At 44.7% G+C, this 16,801-nt stretch overlaps 1 protein-coding gene across 4 annotated transcripts in view; it reads left to right on the top strand.

Annotated features, from left to right (window-relative positions):
* Window positions 1-16,801, top strand: part of fhod1 (formin homology 2 domain containing 1) — a 235,561-nt gene that overhangs the window by 18,221 nt on the left and 200,539 nt on the right. The gene's annotated exons all lie outside the window — the stretch shown is intronic.

Consider the following 16,801-nt stretch of genomic DNA (forward strand, 5'->3'; position numbering starts at 1 on the left):
GAGTGTGGGGGGGGGGGGGGGGATTCTTGTGTGATTTCAGAAATAAAGTTGTGTTTTTTAATGCAAAAGAACATTGGCTCAATACACCAAACTTAGTAATCTTGCTTCTCCTTCAGAATGAATGCTACATTCTTGTGGTGGCTTATGCTCTACAACAATGTTCAGGAAGAGCTTCAATTGGTCTGATCTGCACATGTGCCAACAATTAAATCTCTTCACAAACCACCAGTGAAACATACTGGGATGGAGCCTGAAATGACCTTATCCAAGTTATGGGCCTTGGATGTGGTTGCCTTTTATTTTTTATATGTTGGCTCTTGGGATGATTCCACTGCCTGTAAAGATCCAGGCTGCTGATCTAGATGTTGCAAAGGGCACTTACCTCCTACTTCATCTGTTGCCACAAAGACCTCTTGAGCACCTCCACCACAGTAACATTTCCCAGGGTTTAATGACATTAATGCTATCACACAAACTTAATGCTGACCCACATAATGAAATGTCTGGCAGTTGACCAGAAGCTTGGGTTTTAGGAGCATCTTACTGAAGGAATGAAAATTAAGACAGAAGAATCAAAGGTCAAATCCAAGTTTTAGAATTCTTGGCATTCGAAGGCATGATAATCAAAGTGGGGTGATGGTCGAGGTAATTTTCATTGCTTTTCTAGGCTGGGATGTTGGCCAGTTTAACAAGTTAGTGATGTGGTTCAAGGAACTGCTAGAGCTGCATGATGTTGAATGTTTGTGAACACTGACACAGTGAACCTCAGATAATGTTGCAAAGGGACAGTGTATAGACAAGAACAAATGAAAGGGATAACGAAATATAATTCAAGAATGGCAGAGTAACAATGTGGGTGCAGAAAGTGAAGCCATCACTGATCAAGCCTTGACCATGACAGGATGGGATCAGGAAAAGGGGGTGCACCAGGTTGAGATGGTGGAAGGCAGTCTTTGGAACGGGTTGCTGCACTTAAACACGGTGAGACTGCCGACTGGTTTACAAGGACTAGAAGTGTATGTTTGCCTCTGAACAGTTGCCTTGAAGATCTTGGTAAATGGCCATGGATTTGAGAGATGGCAAGATTTATTTCAAAAGGGAAAGCTTGTCAGAGATGGGTTGGTAGTTGCAGAATGGATGGCCCAGACCTTCAGAGGTTTGTGATATTGGTAGTCTCATTGTTCTGAGTTGGAATTCGGTTTTCTACAGTGGGCACAGAAATACGTAGAGCTGGGAGGAGTGCCAATCAAAGGGGGAGTTCTGCAGTTGAGTCGATTAGATATGGCGAGACTGTGAGATGAGAAGGTGCTGGCTTTGAAATTGGGTGGGGAGTTTGTGTGGAGAAGAAGACTGAGGGTCAATCGAGGGACAGTGAGCTCAGTAGGTAGGATCTCCACAGATGCTGCCCGACCTGACCTGCTGAGTTACTCCAGTATGTTGTGATACCTTCAGTAGGTGGGATGATAACTGCATGAAGCCACCTTGCTGCAGTTCCCAATGTGGGGATTTTGTGCAGGATATTAGTCCAGCAGCAAAGAAGGCTGATGTAGCTTTAAGAGGAGATTGAACTGTTCAACAAGTGAGTCAGCAAAGTGAAGCTGTGGTTTAAGTGGGCTTGCTGACATTTACAAAATTGCAAGTAATGCAGAATGTGTAGGTTTGGTGGGCAACCAAGAGTGTATCTCTTGGCAAACGTTCTGCACTGGGCTCTGGTCCCAGCCTCTCCTTCACAGGGACTTGCATGTTGAAACCGTACCAGGCTATTCCTTGTTGCTGCAGTAACAAAACAGTCCAGCATATAGGGAATAACTTCAGTGTGGCTGGCTTTCCTCAGCAGTCCATTAATAACACTTAAACAAAACACAACCTATGTGGTAGACACTATCGTAATAGTGAGGTCATCAAATCTTTGTTACAACCCAATGATTTCAATGCCTTAGTTTTCCTGTTGAGAATATCGATGGCATAACTGACCTGGTGTACACAGGCCCAACTACATCAGCCCTGCATTTCAGTCGACCTTCTATAATAAGAATTGACCATAGAATTTATATTTCATTCATGTGCTGTTTTGCAGTATTTTCAATGTTCTAAAGTTCTCACTTAATATTTAATTAGTTTTGAGTATGTTTCTGATTATTTTTTTTCCCTTCACGAGTTCTCTTTCTGTAGTTTCTTAACCTATTAACAGTCGGCAAGAAATCCAGAGCACAAAAATAAAACACTGTAGATGCTGGAAATCTGAAGTAACATATCGAATACTGGAGAGTTTAAGAATAAGGGGTAGGCCATTTAGAACGGAGATGAGGAAGAACTTTTTCAGTCAGAGAGTGGTGAAGGTGTGGAATTCTCTGCCTCAGAAGGCAGTGGAGGCCAGTTCGTTGGATGCTTTCAAGAGAGAGCTGGATAGAGCTCTTAAGGATAGCGGAGTGAGGGGGTATGGGGAGAAGGCAGGAACGGGGTACTGATTGAGAGTGATCAGCCATGATCACATTGAATGGCGGTGCTAGCTCTAGGGGCTGAATGGCCTCCTCCTCCTCCTGCACCTATTGTCTATTGTCTATTGCTTTCTGCTTTCATGAGGCGAGCTAACTTTCCATCCACCCGTCCTTTCAAAGATCTCCTGTCGTATCTGCACCCAACTCTGCAGCTCCACAGTGGCCATGTCAGCTGTCTCAGGGCCACCAAACTTGCTAATAAACAAGAACGAATTAAGATTCAGAAACATTGTCGTTTACCATCTGTTCAGTCCATTTGACGGCATGTTATTTGTAGCTGCTAAACACTTGTGATTGATTGCTGATTAAGTATGAAATGATGTTAGTTTAAAGATTACCGATCAGGAAAATAAAAGTTTCTGCTGGGAAAGGATGGATAATGACATTCCTTCTCTCCCTGCAAAATCCAGCCGATTCTCTTGTTGATTTGCTCGTTAATCTCTTGTGGAATATATGTGTGCGTGTTTCTGACAAATCCTGTGGTGAAATACTGCCTCTAGTTTCCCTTGTTCAAGTGGTGAGTCAACAGTCCATGTGGCAAAAATAATTCCACAATACGGTTACTAAGGGAGGCCCAGAGTTTTCACTTTGCTGTGATAAAGTCGTGCAATGTATCTCACTCAGGCTGGGATGGACCAAAGGGAACTCCAATGAGGACAATAGAGGGTCTCAACCCAAAACGTCACCCATCCCTTCTCTCCACAGATGCTGCCTGGCCCGCTGAGTTACTTCAGCACTCTGTGAAACGTCACCCATTCCTTCTCTCCACAGATGCTGCCTGACCCACTGAGTTACTTAGGCACTCTGTGAAACGTCACCCATTCCTTCTCTCCACAGATGCTGCCTGACCCACTGAGTTACTTCAGCATTTTGTGTCTATCTTCGGATTAAACCAACATCTGCAGTTCCTTCTTACACAATAGAAAACCATGTTGGTACTTAGAACATTGCAGTAGCTTCATGATTACCATCACTGAGATCAGCGTTCTTCAATAGAATTCCAATCTACCTTTAAATAAATCTGCAATCGTGGTGGGATTTAAACTCTCGCCCTTGGGCTAATGGCCCAGAGGTTTTGTTGCAACTCTAATAATGTTATCACTATGTCAATATTTAATGGCCTGATCTAAAGTGTTTAATAGTTTAAGCTGCTTCCCTCAACTCCTTTGAATCAGAGTTAATGAATGACTTTTACAAAATTACCAAAATCAGCATTCTTCTCTGCACTTTTGTCTGTCTTTCCACAGTGTAGCCATGCTATAATTTAGTGCACCAGACCAAGGGGGCTGTCTGTGCGGAGTTTGTACATTCTCTCTGTGACCGTGTGGGTTTTCTCCGGGTGCTCCGGTTACCACATTCTAAAGATGGGCAGGTTTGTAGGTTAATTGGCTTCTGTAAATTGCCCCAAGTGCATAGGATGCAAAAGTGGGATAGCATAGCACTAGTGTGTGGGTGGTCGCTGAGCAGTGCGGACTCGTTGGGCCGAAGGGCCTGTTTCCACACTGTATCTCTAAACTAATTCGCTGGAATTTAGAAGATTGAGGGGGGATCTTATAGAAACTTACAAAATTCTTAAGGGGTTGGACAGGCTAGATGCAGGAAGATTGTTCCCGATGTTGGGGAAGTCCAGAACAAGGGGTCACAGTTTAAGGATAAGGGGGAAGTCTTTTAGGACCGAGATGAGAAAACATTTCTTCACACAGAGAGTGGTGAATCTGTGGAATTCTCTGCCACAGAAGGTAGTTGAGGCCAGTTCATTGGCTATATTTAAGAGGGAGTTAGATGTGGCCCTTGTGGCTAAAGGGATCAGGGGGTATGGAGAGAAGGCAGGTACGGGATACTGAGTTGGATGATCAGCCATGATCATATTGAATGGCGGTGCAGGCTCGAAGGGCCGAATGGCCTACTCCTGCACCTATTTTCTATGTTTCTATGTAAACTAATTTAAGTTGGGTCGTTGTCAGTAATATAAGTGGTAACTGGCTGAGAGCTTGAGTCTGGGTGCAGTGAAGCCCCTCTGGTAGACAGTGGAGCCCCTCTGGTAGACAGTGGAGCCCCTCTGGTAGACAGTGAAGGCCCTCTGGTAGACAGTGGAGCCCCTCTAGTAGACAGTGGAGCCCCTCTGGTAGACAGTGAAGGCCCTCTGGTAGACAGTGGAGCCCCTCTGGTAGAAAGTGGAGCCCCTCTGGTAGACAGTGGAGCCCCTCTGGTAGACAGTGGAGCCCCTCTGGTAGACAGTGGAGCCCCTCTGGTAGACAGTGGAGCCCTTCTGGTAGACAGTGAAGGCCCTCTAGTAGACAGTGAAGGCCCTCTGGTCGGAGCTTCACAAAAGGCTCATTTGTGCCTTCTTTGTTTTGAGATTCTAGTTTTCTTATCCAATACTAATACATTGTTCCCATTTTCTGGGCCTGTTTTATGTTGTCATTTTGCATGAGCCATTCTATCAATTGCCTCACTGTAAATCTAATTATGTGCACGCATTTGTCTCCCCTTCTAATTACATCCACAAAATCCTCTTGGGTTTGTCACACACGGCTCTCTCTTTGTTAAACCATTGCAACTGCCCAATGATATTATTTTCTAAAATGCCTTATTCCCACATCCTTAATAATAAATTCCAGCGTTTTGCCAACAACGGATGCCGTGTCTGTTATTTACCCATTCTGTCCTCCTTCCTTCTTAAACAGTAGTTTTAAATTGTCCAGGCCTTCCAATCTGTTCTGACAGTGTCCAAACCATTGGCATTTTGGAAAGGTTGAATGAAAAGGAAATGGTTTTTGACACACTAAGGATTTCTTTGAGGATTTGATAGGGTAAATACACAGTCTTTTACAGAGAGTAGGGGAATCAATAGCCAGAGGACATTTTCTATGGGAAGGAGTCCTCACCACCCAGTGATGACCCCCTTCTCCTGTCCCCACCACTCCCCCTCCTCTTGGACGCCCCAGAATGGCCTTCTCTCCTCTCTAGACCTCTTTATTACTAACTGCCAGCGTGACATCAACTGTCTCAGCTTTTCCATTCCCCTTACCCTCTCCAACCTTGCCCCCTCTGTACGTACAGCCCTCCGCCCACTGTGCAGCAACCCTGACAGGATAATCAAACCCGCCAACAAGGGAGGTGCGTGGTGGTCTGGCGTGCTGACCTCTCCCGGGCTGAGACCAGACGACAACTCTCAGACACTTCCTCCTACTTATCCTTGCAACATTGACCCCACAGATGGGCACCAGGCCTTACTGAGTTCATCACCACTGGCTGTCTGCCTTCCTCAGCTTCCAACCTTATCGTTTCTCACCAAAATCCACAAACACAACTGCCCTGGCAGACGCTAATAGTAGGAACAGCATCTCATGTTTTAATTGGGCATCTTACAGCCCAGTTGTATGAATATTGATTTCTCTCACTTCAGGTAGCCCCAGCATTCCCCCTCTCTCTCTATCCCTCCCCCACCCAAGTCGCACTAGCTTCTCGTTTTCACCCTACAAACAGCTTAAAATGGCCTGATTCCTTTATCATTGTTATTTTTCTGCATATCTTTCATTCATTGTTCTTTATCTCTCCACATCACCGTCTATATCTTGAGTTTCCCTTATCACTAACCTGTCTGAAAAAGGGTTTTGACCCAAAACGTCACCCATTCCTTCTCTCCAGAGATGCTGCCTGTCCCACTGAGTTACTCCAGCTTTTTGTGTCTATCTTCAGCCTTAGGACATTGTTTAAGGTGAGGGGGGAAAGATTTAATAGGAACCTGAGGGGCAACTGTTTTACACAAAAGGGTTGGAGGTATATGGAATGAACTGCCAGAGGAGGAAGTTGAGGCAGTTACTATCACAACTTTTAAAAAACATTTGAACAGGGACATGGATGGGATAGGTGGAGATGGATATGGGCCAAATGCAGGCATGTGGGATGAGAGCAGAGGGGGCATGTTGGTTGCCATGGGCAAGTTTGGCCAAAGGGTCTGTTTCCATGTCGTATGACTCTAGGAGTCTGATATATTTAATAAGCAAGAAACCAATGATTATATTGACTGACTTCACAGCTAGCTCTTTCAGAACAATGGGAAGCAACCTGTCAGATTCACATTTGTTGGCTTTTATTCCCCATAATTTCTCCAGCACTTTTTTTTTCTTTTGTGATGTCATTAAGTTTTTGTTTTCATTCACCACATGGTTTTGCTCTATTTCTGCTCCTTGTATCTTCCACAGTGAAAGCTGATAGAAAGTAGCTGTTAAACGCCCAACCATTGCATTATCCTCCGTCATAACTTCAACTCCCTTTGCTTCAAAGCAACCTACATTTATTTTTGCTATTCTTTTTCCCAGCCGTGGTTCTTCCGCATTCCCAATTTACTCTCATATTCTCATTCTTTATCAACTATTTATCCTAAAATGCACCAGATGAAATAAACTCTGTGGTCCATGCCCAGCGACTTGATTCACGCAGTCCTCGTGATGCTATTTATAATGTCAGTGTGTTGTTCCATCATGTGTCGGGGCAATGAAACAGTGGTGGTGACATTGGGAGACTTCTCCCATTTACACGGTTGAACTGATTCAATACATTTTTATTAACCAATATACATACAAGGAATGTGCCTTGGTGCTTTGCTCGCAGGTAACAACACTAAATACAGTAAACAATTAAGAATAAAACATTATAATTTAATCATGTGAAGAATTAAATAAAATACCCAGAGCAAAAGGAGGCTACAGACATTTGGCTGTTGAGTAGAGCTGCTGCTCGTGGAAAAAAGCTGATTTTATGTCTGGCTGTGGCTGCTTTGACAGTTCAGAGTCGCCTTCCAGAGGCAAGTGGTTCGAAGAGTTTGTGGCCAGGGTGAGAGGGGTCAGAGATGATCTTGCCCGCTCGCTTCCTGGCCCTTGCAGTGTACAAGTTCATCAATGGGGGGAAGGTTGCAGCCAACAACCTTCCCCACTTTGGAAGGTACCTACGTTTGCTGATATCTAACTGTGGACTTCCAGTCATTGAGAATGCATTTTGCCGTTGATTTTTGGTCAAATGTACAATACAATACAATACAACATATCTTTATTGTCATTGTACAACGAGATTGGGAATGCGCCTCCCATACGATGCAATAAATTAATTAGCTTGTCAGTATTAATTTAAACAACCCAATTAAACAAATTAGAACAGAATAAAGTGCAAGTAGATCTGTGCCGGATCACTGTGCGATGTGACCATCCGGCTCAGCAGGACCAGTTCATAGCAGCTATGGCCCTGGGGATGAAGCTGTTCCTGAGTCTGGAGGTGCGGGCGTAGAAGGCCTTGTATCGTCTGCCCGATGGTAGAAGTTCGAACAGACTGTTGCAGGGGTGTGAAGAGTCTTTGTGAATGCTGGTGGCTTGTCTGAGGCATCGTGTGTTGTAGATGCCCTCCAAGGCTGGTAGCTGTGTTCCGATAGTCCTCTGAGCTCTATGGACTACCCGCTGAAGAGCTTTCCTCTCTGCCTCCGTGCAGCTGAGGTACCACACAGGGATGCTATGTGTTAGAACTTCTGGTGTCCGTGATTTCCTTGCATTCAAAGATCCGTTGCAGCCTCCGGATGTCGTGCTTGGTGGCTGAGCCAAACCAGACCATGATGGAGAAGGTGAGGACAGACTCTATGATGGCAGTATAAAACTGGACCATCACTGCCTGTGGCAGATTGTGTTTCCTCAGCTGCCGCAGGAAGTACATCCTCTGTTGGGCCTTTTTGACTGTGGAGTCGATGGTGGCCCCCATTTAAGGTCCCTGGAGATGATGGTTCCAAGGAACTTAGATGACTCCACAGACGTGACTGTGTTGTTGTTGATGGTGAGTGGGGGGAGGGGAGGGGGAGCTCTTCTAACAGATAGTTTCCCCTATCAGCACAGGCTTGCTAGTTAAGCATTATGCTTCACATCATATGGTCAACTTATTGTTTCCTCTCTTTTATTTGTAAATGAAAGGTTTAATGTTTTCATTTGCATTCCAAGACTTGCAAACGAAGGAACTAAATATCAGCACAAAATGCCAAATTAGTTAGCAAATAGGTCAACATCTGTGAAACAGTAGGAGCTGATATATGTTTGATGCTCTAGAGTGCTGAATGTTTCCAGAATATTGTCTTTTATTTTAGACTTTCAGTGTCCTTAGCATTTTACTTCTGTGAAAGAGTTTTGAATGACCGTTGATCAACTGTGTCCAAGTATGTTGGCTTTGTGCAAGTGTCGCTGACTTCATTGGATGGTGGTGATTTATACTTTTGTTAAAAATAACTATTATTGCTGCTCCATGCTCCAAATTAAAACACAGCTGTGTCTATGTCATTGAGATGAATGATTCAGTCACAGTTGGCCAGCTTTGCCGATGATTTCAGCTTCTAAAACACTGTTATTGCTGTTAAGTTTTAATGTAGGTTTGTTGCTGTTGGCCATTGGTTTTTATCAGAGGTTCGCACTGTGCCCAATCAAATGTGAATGAATATTTTCTCAACCTTCAGTGGAAAGTGCAATAATCAATGCCATTCGTGTTACCTACTTGCTGCATTCACCTGCTAACTTATTTCGTATCATGCACAAGGTTCCTTTGTAATTTAGCTTATTGTCACGTGTACCGAGGTATAGTGAGAAGGTTTTGCTGCGTGCTGACCAGTCAGTGGCCAATACCTGATAAGGGAATAATGTTTAGTGCAAGATAAAGCCTGCAAAGTCCGATCTCTGATAGTCTGAGAGTCACCAATAAGGTAGATAGTAGTTCAGGACTTCTCTCCAGTTGTGGTAGGATGACAAGTGCACTTCACTCACTTGCAGTCTCACTTCATTTAGATAATAATCTGCCTTTTGATTCCTCTTACCAAAGTGCATGGTCACACTTCCCCAAATTAGACTCCATTTGCCAGGTTTCTACCCACTCATTCAAACTATCTCCATCATGAGTCACAACTTGTTATGAGTGAGACATCAGCAAACATGGGTATCTTGCATTCCCTCTCCTCCTGCAAATAATAAATAATGATGAGAGCATTAACCGGTTTTTGATCTGTGTTAGCACACTTCCTTTTGAATACCCAGCGATCTCTGAAGAAGGGTCTCGTCCCGAAACGTCACCCATTCCTTCTCTCCTGGGATGCTGCCTGACCTGCTGAGTTACTCCAGCATTTTGTGAAATAAATACCTTCGATTTGTCCCAGCATCTGCAGTTATTTTCTTACACAGTGATACTTGCATCAATATGATTGTAACAAAGCCAAGAACAACAATAGACAATAGGTGCAGGAGGAGGCCATTCAGCCCTTCGAGCCAGCACCGCCATTCACCGTGATCATGGCTGATCATTCTCAATCAGTACCCCGTTCCTGCCTTCTCCCCATGTCCCTTGACTCCGCTATCTTTAAGAGCTCTATCTAACTCTCTCTTGAAAGCATCCAGAGAATCGGCCTCCACTACCTCTTGTGCACTAGCTTCATATGTGACACCTCGTCGAATACTTTATGGAAATCCAAAGTTATCACATCTATAGTTCTCTATCTACATTGCAGTGAATGTCAATGCAGAGGTTGTACAAAAACACACCTGTCTGGCGGTATTCCAGTCACTGAATGCTTTAATTCCAGTGCTTTAATAACACTTGCTTCCATGATTCCCTTCTGCCTGATTTAGATTTTTTTTTAGATTTAGAGATACAGCGCGGAAACAGGCCCTTCGGCCCACCGGGTCCGCACCGCCCAGCGATCCCCGCACATTAACACTATCCTACACACACTAGGGACAATTTTTACATTTACTCAGTCAATTAACCTACATACCTGCACATCTTTGGAGTGTGGGAGGAAACCGAAGATCTCGGAGAAAACCCACGCAAGTCACGGGGAGAACGTACAAACTCTGTATAGACGGCGCCCGGAGTCAGGATCGAACCTGAGTCTCCGGCGCTGCATTCGCTATAAGGCAGCAACTCTACCGCTGCGCCACCGTGACCTCCCACTGAGCAGTATGTTGCTTTTACATTTCGAGCTTTTAGATCGGCACGTCACAGGCAAAGCCAGCATTTTTCTCTGATCACCCTTGAGAAGGTGGTAAGCTGTTCCTTGGATATTTCACAGTCCTTCACTTGATGCTGCCTGACCCACTGAGTTACTCCAGCACCTTGTTTGGGATATTGCTTGCCTTGCCTAATTAGATTAATTAGAATTCACTGCCCTATCAGCAGCAGCAGGGCCATTGGCAAGCTTCCTCCATCCAACACGGCATGCAAAGAATCCTATACATTTGACCAAAAATCAACGGCAAAATGCATTCTCAAAGACTGGACTTCCAGTTAGCTCATCCTTGTTGCCAATATAAACTGCCACCAGAAAGCCTTTGATATGTGCAACAACTGAAAGTGTCCTTATTACTCAGAAGGTACTTATTATCTGCAGTTTTAAAGAGGAATTGTACACTGTATCCTTAACTATAAAATGCCCCAACGTAATGTGACAATAACATTTGACGTACAGTTCATTTATTTGCCATGGGACCATTGTACATTGGACATGACAATTATAACCCTGTCTTTAAAATCACCAGGGTTGCTTTGAAATATTATATTGAAAATGACCATGTTGGTTTGTACGCTGTTCCATTGTCTGAAATATACCATGTCTGTATGACCTTTATTAAACATCTCTATGTTCCTATATAAAACGTTTTCCAGCCCTCTCTTGAGTTACAGACAGTAGTAGAGAGACGTCTACTCTTTCCCCATGATTAGATTTGGATGGCCTAATTCTGGCGTGTTCCTCAAGTGGATTATCTGGCACCTCTATTGTTCATGCCCCTTGGAGAGTAACCACAATTGGTACAGAGTGTTGAGTGTAGATAGCTCTATTGTTCATGCCCCTTGGAGAGTAACCACAATTGGTACAGAGTGAATGAAAATCATTCAGCCATCTGGAACTTCTTGACTTAACTTTTAGTCTTTTAAATGTTAATCAAGAACATTCATTTTGTCTCTTGAGGAATGTTCAACAGAATTTGGCAGTTGATGGCCACGAGGTGGGCTCTGTTGTGCCAAACTCTCAGCGTGACTGAGTTCCGCTAGAAATAGAAAGAGATTGTAGAAACAGAGACTCTCCCAAATCCCCCATCCCCTCTCTCCCCCCCCCCCTCCTCCTGCCTTCCTTCTCCTGTGTCACACCTGGACACCCACTTATTACTGCCCTCCTTTCACCCCCTCCCCCTTCCCCCCCCCCCCATTCTCCCTCCTCACTGCCAGTCCATAACCCTTCAAATCTGTCCCACACTGTCCTTCCTTTCTTGTCTTTAACCTTTGGTCCAGCCACTGCCTATAACCTCCCCCCCCCCCTCACCTGTGTCGACCTTTTACCTGCCACGCAGGTCCTGCCTCTTTCTCTTCCATCTTGCTGATTTGGAATAACTGCAAAAAGGAAGTGAAAGAACGCATCTGTGTGCAAATTACATCCATTTCAAGTTCAGCATGGCTGGGCAGTGATGGCGATCCAAAGGAGGGATGGTGAAGGGAGAAGGGGGATTGCAAGTGAAATATGCCGTCAGGGGGGGCACAGGTAGAATGTTGGCTCACAGCGCCAGGGACTGGGCTCGATCCTGACCACGGGTGCTGGCTGTACGGAGTTTGTACGTTCTCCCTGTGACCACGTGGGTCTTCCCCAGGTGCTCTGGTTTCCTCCCACACTCCAAAGACATGCATGTTTGTAGGTTAATTGACTTTGGTAAAAAAAATGTAAAATGGTGTCTAGTGTGTAGGATAGTGTTGGTACACACGGAGATCGATCGCTGGTCTTGAGGACTCGGTGGGTCATGGGACCTGTTTCCTTGCTGTATCTAAAGTCTAAAGTCCTGATTTGTGTCCTTCAAAACGATAACATTGCCTTTGTTTGAAACTACCTTTATGAGCAAAATCAAATGAAAAGAAATAGAAATAGTGAAATAGTGAACAGATTATTTTTTAAGTGGAATCTCCAATGGTATTTATTTAAGATTGTGGCCAGTTTTGGAAAGTGACAGTGAGATATTTTTGAAGTGAAATAGTTTGGTTGCAGGTTGTGTGATTATGTGTGATTATGTAGAGCTTTGAAATGCCACCTTTAACAGAGCAAGGGTGTAAAATACCACAGGCTTCCAGAAGCCACGCTGCTTCAGCTTTTGTTGATTTAAGGAAATCAGAGAATTGTGTGTCTTGCACAGAGCTCTGCCAGCTAGTCACATGGCGATGACTCTCTCCTGCATGTAATCTATCACATTGAGTCTGTGCTAACCCCAGTCTTGATTATAATTCTAAATGATGCAACGGTAAGGATTTAATTCAGAATAAGCTTTTATCTTTATGAGGCTGATTGGGGTGTTTGCCATTTCACAAAGGAAAGCTTTCGAAGTTTTCTTTTCCTGCTGAGTCAGGCTTAGTTCAGTTTCCAAGGCTTTACCAACCTTCCAGTTCCGTTTCTTTAGACTTCAGGGATAGGGCGCAGAAACTGGCCCTTTGGACCCACTGGGTCCGCACTGACCAGTGATCCCCGTTACACGAGCACTATCCTACACACTCGGGACTATTTACAATTTTACCAAAGCCAATTAACCTACAAACCTGTCTGTCTTCGGAGTTTTGGAGGAAATGGGAGCACCTGGAGAAAACCCACGCAGTCAGAGGGAGAACGTACAAACTCCACACAGCCAAGCACAATAGTCAGGATGGAGTCTGGGACGCTGGCTTTGTGAGTCAGCATCTCTACCACTGTGTCACTGTGCCACCCTTGTTGGCTGCTCTTTATGCCCACACCATGCCAGTGAGCGGCAGACTTGATGCCACGACTTTCTTCAATATCCAAAACTAATTCCCAGAAGGATGTAGCGATCTATGATCATGAATAAAACCCTCTGCTGATACAATTTCTCCTCCTGCCCGCCCGCCCGCGTACACCACACTGCTAGAAATGTTGAGATCAAAAATAGAAAACGCAGGAAACACCTGACAGGTCGGGCAGCACATGTGGAGATGAGAAACAACGTTAATGATTTGGGACCACGCCTTTCATCAAAATAAAACACACGTGAAATTGTCGCTCAAATTTGCAGTGGGAGGAGGGGCCTCTCTCTCTCTCTCTCTCTCTCTCTCTCTCTCTCTCTCTCTCTCTCTCTCTCTCTCTCTCTCTCTCTCTCTCTCTCTGTTTCTCTTTTTTCTCTCTTTTTTATTCTCTTTTTTCTGTTTTTTTTCCTCCTTTTCCACTTTCTCTTTGTTATTTTTATTTTTTCTTGTACAACACTCCAAATTTGCAGGCAAATGATGCTTGTGTTCTCTTATACTGAACATGCTGTGCCCATTACAGTCACTCACCAGGGTTTCTAGCATCATCCAGGGCATTTTATCTCTGTCTTGGTTTAAGACTGCCAGACAGATTAAGCAACAGGCACTTGATTTAGTAGCAAGTTACGTCAAATTTCTATCTGTCATTTTCCTTGAAAGAAATTGTGTCTGTGAGAAAATGTATAACAGCGGAGGCAAATTTGAGTTCAGCGAAGAGCTGATGACAGAATATTTTCCCCTTTGAGCATCCTTTTCATATGAACTGCGTTTGTAATGCTGAATATAGTTCTGGTTTGGGCACCAGTCGAGTCTCAGGAGTAAAGAAACGAGGGGAGTGGGGGTTCCCTGCTGGAGGGGTGCCAACTATCTCACTCCCAAATACGGGACAAGGTGACGTCACCGCTAGTACGGAACAGTTGGCAACCCGATCCTGCTACCACCTGCAGCGGGAGGCAGGAGATAGGACTTTTATAACTTTGTTGGCACCAAACATGGCAACACCTTTGTCCTGCCCAGGTGAGGTCTACTACATGATTGTATCGGATTAGGTGCACTTCACTGTACCAAGTATATGTGACAAAGTGTCATTGAATCAAAATGGCACCAGCACAAAGTTTGTGTTTGCTTTGCTGCTGTAGCTAGTTGGATAATGGACCATGGCTGTGGAGAGGACTGCAGCTGTTTGCACAGTAGCAACACAGAACAAGGCATTCTGCAATTTCCATTTTCTTGATTTGGCTGCATCAGTAAAACCAGTTCCAAGTCAATGAACAGTGCAAGCGACCCTAGAATCTGATGTATGACTTCTGCATCGCATTGTATTAGTTGATCATGGAATATAGAAGTCGGGAGATTATGATCCCACTTCATAAAACCTTGGCCATTCCTCACCTGGACACCTGTGAATAGTTCTGGTCAACAAGGTATTGGGATGATGTATTAGCGCCAGAGAGAGGGGGTGCAAGAGAGATTCCCCAGAATGTTGCGTAATAAAGAACTGCAGATGCTGGTTTAAACCGAAGAGACACAAAGCTGGAGTAACTCAACAGGACAGGCAGCATCTCCGGAGATAGGGAATGGGTGACGTTTCGGGTGGAGACCCTTCTTCAGACTGGTTAGGGATAAGGGAAAGTAAAGATATAGACGGTGATGTGGAGAGATAAAGAACAAGGAATGAAAGATACGCAAAAAAGTAACGATGGTAAAGGAAACAGGCCATTGTTAGCTGTTTGTGGGGTGAAAATGAGAAGCTAGTGCGACTTGGGTGGGGGAGGGATAGAGAGAGAGGGAATGCTGGGGCTACCTGAAGTGAGAGAAATCAATATTCATACCACTGGGCTGTAAGCTGCCCAAGCGCAATATGAGGTGCTGTTCCTCGCTCTGACAATGGAGGAGACCTAGAACAGAAAGGTCGGTGTAAGAATGGGTAGGAGAATGAAAGTGTCCAGCAACCAGGAGATCAGGTTGGTTCAGGCGGGCTGAGTGAAGGTGTTCCACAAAACGATGGCCCAGTCTGCGTTTGGTCTCACCGATGTAGAAGTGTTGCCTGGGATGGAGCAGTTGTGTATTAAGGAGGGACTGGAGAAGCTGGACCTCTGCCCCCTGGAGCAGAGGAGGTTAAGGAACATAAAGGAGGGTGCGTAAAATTATGAGAGGTGATAGATAGGATAGACCGCAGGAAACTTTCCCCCCCCATGTGGGAGTGAGATAAAGCTCCAGGATGGGGGGGGGGGGGGGGCTTCCCCCCATGTGGGAGTGAGATAAAGCTCCAGGATGGGGGGGGGGGGGGGCTTTCCCCCCATGTGAGAGTGAGATAAAGCTCCAGGATGGGGGGGGGGGGGGGGGAAGGAGAGAGTGATTCAGAAGGTAAATGAGTGGGATGTCTTTCAGCCAGATCATGGTGTGTACTTGGAATGTACTGGTGTGTACATGGTGTGTACTTGGAATGTACTGACCCACAACAACAAACGGAGTCAAACCTGGGCTGAAAATGTTGTCTTGAGCAAAGAACTGATTCTAAGCCCAGTGGCTTCTGCGTTTCATCAGCCTTGAATGGCATGAGTGGCTTGAAACAAGATTGGTGGGGCCTGTGACCATGGTGTAGGAGTACAGAACCAAGGTCTCCTTAGTCTCTGATTGCTTTAACCCAGATCAAATGATGCACAATATCGTCACGTCCTGCCCTGCATATTTCAGAGATGAATCCTTCTGCAACACCATGGACTGGTTCATGAACTGCAAGAATCAATTCATAAATATTTATTTGGCTGTTCATGACCAGATTGTAAATAGCTGAGACCCAAGTACTGATCCTTGCCTTTCCATCTATTAACCAATCCTTAAACCCTGTAATTAGCCACAATTGCAGGAACCTTATTTTCATGTTATAATTCTGTATGCAACACACACACAAACACACTGCAACACACACTCAAACACACACTCAAGCACACTGCAACACACACTCAAACACACACTGCAACACACACTCAAACACACTGCAACACACACTCAAACACACACTGCAACACACACTCAAACACACTGCAACACACTCAAACACACACTGCAACACACACTCAAACACACTGCAACACACACTCAAACACACACTCAAACACACACTCAAACACACACTCAAACACACACTCAAACACACTGCAACACACACTGCAACACACACTCAAACACACTGCAACACACACTCAAACACACACTCAAACACACACTCAAACACACACTCAAACACACACTCAAACACACACTCAAACACACTGCAACACACAGCAACACACACTCAAATATGTCCTAAGAATTCCAAAATGCTACATTCTCTGTTGTTCTTTTACATAGTTAGCTCGATGCATTCTTCCCAAAACTGATTGCTTTATTGTACATGATTTTCCTTACATTAAAGCTCATTTATTATCTTTGTGATAAATCCACTGGTAATGATATGTTGAAGATAGTCACAAAATGCCGGAGTAACTCAGCGG

This window comes from Rhinoraja longicauda, chromosome 6 (assembly GCF_053455715.1).
Source record: "Rhinoraja longicauda isolate Sanriku21f chromosome 6, sRhiLon1.1, whole genome shotgun sequence".
Taxonomy (NCBI): Eukaryota; Metazoa; Chordata; class Chondrichthyes; order Rajiformes; family Arhynchobatidae; genus Rhinoraja; species Rhinoraja longicauda.